The sequence below is a fragment of the Penaeus japonicus genome, unplaced genomic scaffold (assembly GCF_977035675.1).
Source record: "Penaeus japonicus unplaced genomic scaffold, GWHDUDI00000001_assembly GWHDUDI00000030, whole genome shotgun sequence".
Lineage (NCBI taxonomy): Eukaryota > Metazoa > Arthropoda > Malacostraca > Decapoda > Penaeidae > Penaeus > Penaeus japonicus.
The window spans coordinates 13,999,642-14,007,256 of record NW_028234432.1 but is presented as its reverse complement, the minus strand read 5'-3'; the positions used below and the strand labels follow the sequence as shown (position 1 = coordinate 14,007,256).

Genomic DNA, 7,615 nt, shown 5'->3' with positions numbered 1-7,615 from the left:
ATACACATATACACACACACGCATGTGCATATACAAGGTACCTTTCCTTTCCCTTCTTATTTGCACCTCAGCTGTCGTTTTGGAGGACCCAGATGGTGGGCAAGACAGGGACAGGGGCAGGGGCATGGCCAAGGGGCAAGGGGCAGGGGGCAAAGGAAAGGGAAGGGGCAGGAGCGGGCAAGGAGAAGGGGGAGAGAAGATATTGCTACAGCTGCTCTCGATGACGTAGACGATGGGCGGGCCCTTCCTCCGCCGACATGCAGGTGTAGGAGAGATTACGAAGTGTTACGTTTCTGTGGTGGGCGGTCGGGTGGGCGGGCGGTGTCGGGGATGGGGATGGGGATGGGGATGGGGAGGGAGGGAGGGAGAGGGCGTTCGCGTAGGATCGTTCAGGCGAAACCGCGGATTCGTTCACAGTGTCCCGATGCTTAGAAAAACGCCGACATCTTCGTCCGGATTCATGTTCATACATTGATGTACAATTTGATCTTTTATAAAATACGCAAAGAAAAGTATGGTATCTGCATAGCTCTGAGCCTATGGATAAAGGCGAATCGAATATTTCAAGGAACTAATGAACATCGTACGGGTCTAAGCAGCGTGAAACCGATCCATGAGCTGTGAAAAGAGCGTCGCCGGGTGGGCCGTCTCCCTCCGCCATTTCACTCGTTCGCCGCCTGACGCGCACCGGCCCTAGGTTAAAACGCAAACAAGGTAACCAGCTACCTTAATTATATCTCTTGTTTTATCCTCTCATTCCGCTCCGAACGATAAAAAAAGTATTGATTTTTGAGATAAGCAGCCACGGGCGGTTTGTAATGAAAATATGAAGCGTTGAGGTTAGACAAGAAGCAAGAGAATTCTCAATGCTAAGAGCAAACGTTTAAGAGGGAATTTTGGTGACACGCAACCACAGGTGTGTACGGGAGGGCACACAGAGTTATTAACTTTTTTCCGCCAATAATTAATTGTGTTTTTTTCCGCCACTTCTCTTTATAGATAGGGCTGATGGTTACAGTGAAGGAGATACAGATAAATAAAAAAAAGCAAATATGTAATGTCATCGCGGTTTCTAAACGATGACCACGCGCTGCACGAGCAGATGGAACAGAGTGAGAATTAATTACAAGAGCGACGTAACGAAACGGCCATCGGCGTCATCACGAAACAAGAGTACTGTTAGGGCCCGTCACAGACATCGATTTTGGCTTTTAACTCAATTTTCGTGGGGGTTCAATTTCGAGGTTAACGAGCGCACGCACGCACGGATACACCCTCTCTCGTTGTTGTTGTTGACCCTTGACCTGAAGCGAGCGAGCGAGCGGTCGGTCAGGTCCTTAGGGGTGCCCTGAGGGATGTCTACCGCCCGTCAGCTGCCGGATGTGTCCTTGAGCTCTCGGTGGCGGATTAACCCTTTTACCTTGCACACACGCAAACGCACCTACGTACAAACACACACACAAGCGTGCACACCTTTTGCAGTTGTGCATTCGCTCTCTCTCACTCGTCTCTCCCGACGTTTATTTATTTTTTTTTTTTCTCCCTCTTTTCTCTCTCTCTCTCCGCCCTCAAGCAGTTGTTTACAACTGCGAGAAAAGGCGGAGGAGATTAGCCTTTGCGGGATCATCACCGTCCTTTATCTTCTTTTCCCTCTTTCTCTCTCTCTCTCCCGTTGCCCTTTTGCAAGAGATTCCCCACCGATGCCCCTGGACACTACCATAGCACAAGGGCGGGGGTTCGCGCACGACTCTCGCTCTCCCTCTCCGTGCCCGACAACAAGCCTTGTGTGGTCCACAGGTAGAGGCCATTTTGCGCGGCTGGGAGCTGGGCAGACAACCCATATAGCAGGATACCCTTCGGCGGGCGGGCTTTTTCACCTGCTCGCGACGGACTGGCTTTGCTGAAACGTTTTATCTCATTTTATTTTATTTTATTGACGGACGAAATGAAACGTGCAGAATGGACGGGTTTTGTGTCTGCGGCAATGCAAAGCTCCAATGGGTTGCTCTTAAAACGCGAACGAGAGGAAGTAGCTCTTTTTGAAATGTTCTTGTCATTATTGTTATTAAAGAAGCTTCATATGTATTCCCCACTTATTACCAGATACCGCCGGATGCTTAAAAATCTCGTGCCCTCGCGTCGCATAGTCTCTCTCAGCCATGACTCGGCACGGTTGCTCATGGTCTCGCGAATGTGCAATGTGTGCAAGATGAGCAAGGAGTAGCAACACGGACGCGCTCTCTCTCTCTGCAACTTTGCAAAATAACTCTTGCTCTCACATTGTCACAGTCTCAGGTCTTCTTGCGCGAGAGGAAAGAGTCGTTGCCAATCGCGTAACGTCACGTACTTTGTTTCCAAAGTTCCGCGAAACGTATAGGGAGGGGAATGGGAGAGGGGGGAGGGGGCGAAGATTCCCCTTTGATATATCTAGAAACTCGAGGGAAAAAATCTTATATACTACTTGAATAACTAGACATGTGAATGAGAAAAGTAAGAGGGAAAGGATGAAGAAGGGAGGGGAAGGGAGGAAGGAGGAAGGGGGGGGAGGGGGGTAACATGACAGGAGATAATCACATCTTATGGAATATTCTGCATATGCACAACAGCAACGGTCGGCGGGTGAGTAAAGCCAAAAAAAAAGAAAGAAAAAAAAGGAGAAAAACCCAGAATTCTCAAACAAGACTCGAGTGTTGTGTTGGAAAGGAGGCTCCTTCGTGCAAAGGAAGTGCAAGATGAGAGCCTATACATAAGGTGAGAGTATACACACTCGTTCGTAGTATTTCTTTCCATTCAACTATTTGCTCAACACACATGATAGTCTCTCGCAAAATGACCTGCTATTCATTCAAGTTTTTGTTATTTGAATAGTTTATCAATCTTTTTTATTCATTAAGTTCCGTTTCAGAATTCTGGATAGCATCAGTTATACACCTTAGTGTTACAGTACATACATACATCATCATCACCATCATCATCATCATCACCAACATTGCATCAGGTTTGAGTCCTTACTTCCTACAGAGATGGGGTTGCAAGCTTAAATGGCAAAGCTGGATAAAGCCATATGCTACCTGGTGTGTTCCTCTCTTGCATCCTAGCTTATTGCACTTGCAGCACCGTCGTTAAGCCTTATCAATGTATAGACAGCTGAGGGGGGGGGGGGTGCTGTTGTAACACACCACCTCGTTGATTGTGCTGCAACACTTAAGACACCATTGGTTGGTTTGTATGTGTATATATATTTATTCATATATATATAGGGAGTTCAAAAAGTAGTGGTTGTAAATAAAAATCTTGGTAAAGTTTGTGCGCGTCATGTTTATAACAAAATTCTCTTGCCATCTCTGATCAAATATACTCTTTCTACAGTACACCACAGTCACGTCATGACCACAATATTCATCACTTGAATAATCATGTTTTCTTTCTAATTAAAAACAATAAAAAATTGGCCCTACAGAAAAGACTCAGCATCAACATCTGCGCTAGAGACAAGCCCCGGGAGTAGCTAGGTATAAATACAGAGCAAAAGGGGAGTATACTGGAATATGCTGATGCACTAGTAAATAATAATAATAATAATAATAATAATAATAATAATAAATGATAATAATAATAACTCAATAATAATCATAATCATAATAAAACATGGGATTGTCTGGGCAACAAAGGGATTACGATTTACAACTACGGTGGGCCGCTGACGCCTGTGGGAGGCAGGGGGGCAGGCGACAACCCAGCGGTCCAGAAAGCTCTGTGGCGACACCATAGTTTTGCTTCCTCATACATACCGACTGTTTTACAGCCACATAAAAACCTTAACAGCTAAGCACGAAACAATGCTACGGCTAAAAAAAAAACAGAGGCTCTATAAATGCATCATTTAAATTAAAAGTAAAACTTTTTCACACACTTGGAGAGTTAGAAAAAAATAATATAAAAAAAATACGGCGGTGCACAATGGAAATATACTGTGCTTGAGATGCACTCTTCCTTTCTGAATGTAATAAAAAAAAACAAAAACAAAAAAACAAAAAAACCCGGGCGCACAAAGCCTTTGCACAGCACAAGCGGCGTCTCCCGTCTCTCTCCCTCTTCCACGTCTCTTTCCCCATCCTCCATTCCTTTCATTTATAAAATAAAGGAAAAAAAAAATACAGGAAGGCAAAGTCCTTCCCTGCGGAATCCCTAAAGACCCACGTCCGCCACTCCCCCCTCCCTACTCCCTACCCCCTACCAGGCAAGCAAGCAAGGGAGGGAGGGAAGGAGGGAGAGTACGGAGAAGGGGGAGTTAGAGAGAGGGAGGGAGAGGGCAGGAGACGCCCTTAAGGAGGCCTTGCGCCCTTAGGAAAGACGGCCTGATGACCCCGAGTTTGGGACCGTGACCTCCACGTCTGCTCAACCGCCAACCACTCACTCACAAGCTTACTATCACAATTCATTTCAGTTTTCTCTTCTTATAAATAATAATGATCATAAACACGGGAAATGGTAATAATCATAATAGTAAAATAGTAGTAGCAGCAGGAATATAAATAATAATGATGATAATATAATAATAATAATATAATAAAAATAATGACAATATTAACAATAATCATAATAATAATAACAATAATGAAATTCAAAAAAATGCTTAAAATGATACATCTTTATTAATAAATATAGCGATGGGGTCGATACATTTTTTTTAAAAACTATTCCAATTCTATTTTTTTTACATTTACAATTCATATATTGTGTTGTTTACAGGACGTGGGGTTGGTTGAGTCAACCAATCAAAAGCCCGGGGCCCGCGGGGAGGGGGTGGGGGTGGAGGGGGGGTGGAGAGGGGGAAGGGAATAAGAAAGAGGGGAGGGGGGAAGGGAGGAGTACGGGAGGAGGGAAAGCAGGGATGAGGTTGGGGAATGGGGAGGAAAGGAGGAGGAGGAGGGGGAGGAAAGGAGGAGGAGGAGGAGAGGGAGAAGGGGGGAGGAGGAGGAGGAGGAGAGGGAGAAGGGGGGAGGAGGAGGAGAGGGAGAAGGGGGGGAGGAGGAGGGGAGGGAGGGAGGGAAGGGGTGGGGGTGTGTGGGGGGGATGCTCGCCATCCATATTTCAAAATAAGCGAAACAGGGGCAGCTTTTTAAAAAACAATCCTTATTTTTGTCGTCGTCGTTGTTGTTGTTGTTGTTTGTTGTGTCAAGTGACAAGCAGGCAGGTCAGGTGCTCACCCACTGGCCGAAAGTGAAGGAATTCCCCAAGGACTTACGCCCACTACGCAAGTCCAAAGGATTCCTTAAAATCAAGCCAAACAGCAGGAGCAAATCAATTCAAATAATTTTCAAAAATGGAAACTAATGTCGTATATATATGTATAAAAAAAAAGAAAAAAAAAGAAAAAACTCCTAACCAAAAAACCCCACCAAAAATAAGGGAAAAAATTACATACATATGAATACATGAAACATACCAAAAATGTCTATATATATTTATATATATATAAGACGTGACCCAGAACAAAAATGAAAAAAAATATATACTCATAACATGTACAATTAAAGCAATTATAAGCATTGAATTCCACCACCCCAGCCCAGGATAAGCACCATAAACCTGTAATAATAATAATAATAATAATAATAATAATAATAAAAATAATAATAATAACAAAAAAAGATTTAACATTACGTCAGGATCACCTACGCCATCATTAGAAAAAACTGCACTCGTCGACAGATCATAAAAAATATTGCAACAAAACTGATATAAAAAAGAAATAGGGAAGGGGGAAGGGGAGGGGAGGGAGGGGAGGAAAAAAGTCCTCAAACTTTAGGAAAAAAAAGAGGGGGGGAGGGAGGAAGGAAGGGGGTGGGGGAGGGGGAGGGGCAAACTATCAAAGACACGATCAAAAGAAAAGTGATTTTCTATCGTTAGCTTTTCTTTCAAGCTTGATTTCGTTGGAACTAAAGAGCAAATTATAACGTCTTGCCTCTTTGCCTAAGTGGCCACCGGATACAAGAGCCAGCACCACCATTATCAGTCCAAATTTAAAAAATGATATACATAATTATCTTTTGAAATGTACATATATATATATCACTTCTAGAAATACAAAAAAAAAGTGGAAGCCATATAAAGTGGAAGACTTAGTGACAATGCGACCACTTAGGAGGCAAGTGTCTTTTAGGAAGTTAAAGATACATTAGAAAAAAAAAATTGAAACAGGGCTTTTGCATACTCAAAATGGTCAAGTGTCGATGCCATATAACTAGGGGGGGGGGGAGGTTATTGTCTTTCGTATGACACGGATCCCTTGTAAATAAGTATCATTAGTGGCCATTAATGAGATCTTTAATTAACGATCGAGAATTTAAAAGATTAAGAAAAAAAAAGATGGAATAATGAAGGGACGTGTATGATAATGCCAATATACATATACATATATATTTTTTTTCTATCCATCAGAACCATGGACGGATTTGTCAAGTTAGTAAGTTGTTCGAGCGAAATTGATGGACAAGCTATAGAAAAGGGCGGAAAATAATAATCGAAATATAATGAAAAGAAATGGGAACTGGAGAGAAACATTGAAAAAAAAAAAACACTAAACTATTGGCCTCTGATACTCTCTGGTCCGGTCTCAACAATGCCACAAAAAAAGTTTTCTTTTTCCCCTCAACCCGCGGCTTCCTAAAAAAAAAATCAAATAAACAAGAAAAATTCTACTCATGGAGGAAAAAAAAGACCAATACTAGAGCATGCCCATTATGATAAAAAAAAATCCTTGCCGAAATGCGCGTCTATTTAAAAAAAAGAAGGAAATCTGAATATATATGCACTTTTTTGGGAAATGTGTCACCTTAAGTCACTCCATTTGCAATTTTTGACTTGCTAAATATGATTAACTTTCCTCATGTCTTTTTTTCGTGTGTGATTTTGTTTCCAAGTCAACTGTAACAACAACAATAATGCAAATAAAAAATGTATGATCATCACTTTCAATCACTATATATAATAAAAATAATAATAAAAACAACCAAGCACATCTTTTTACCTATTTTATATAACGGGAGGTTATTGCATACGTACTTTTTTGAGATCACGTGACTAAGGCGAGAAAATTGATTCAATATTCTAACAAAAGAAGATTTGTACAACATATAAAAAAGAGCAGGCAATCTTAGTCTTATCCCCAACACCTTCACATATTGCAAATATTGCAGATTCTGGTTTTATGCAACACTATTCCATGTACTTCCCAAACTGTACTGAAACTACCTAGCAGCCTCGACAAATATATTAAAAAAGTGGGGAGGGGCAAACATGAAATTTTATATATATATATATATATATATATATATATATATATATATATATATATATATATATATATATAATATTATATATATAATATATATATGCTTGCTGTTAAGAAGCACCCTTCATATACTCATTCCACAAGCATGTGACAGTATTCAAGCATCCCTTGCTCCGAGCCGCCTGGAACCAACATACATAATATAGATATAGATATATATATCCTATCATATATATACGTTTATATCATATAATATATTGTATTCACACATTTCTGTATCTTCTCCTTCGCCCCTTCTCCCTCCTCCTCCTCCTCCTC

At 41.6% G+C, this 7,615-nt stretch overlaps 1 protein-coding gene across 1 annotated transcript in view; it reads right to left on the bottom strand.

Moving 5' to 3' along the window:
• Positions 1-7,615, bottom strand: part of Arfrp1 (ADP-ribosylation factor related protein 1) — a 125,117-nt gene that overhangs the window by 93,854 nt on the left and 23,648 nt on the right. The gene's annotated exons all lie outside the window — the stretch shown is intronic.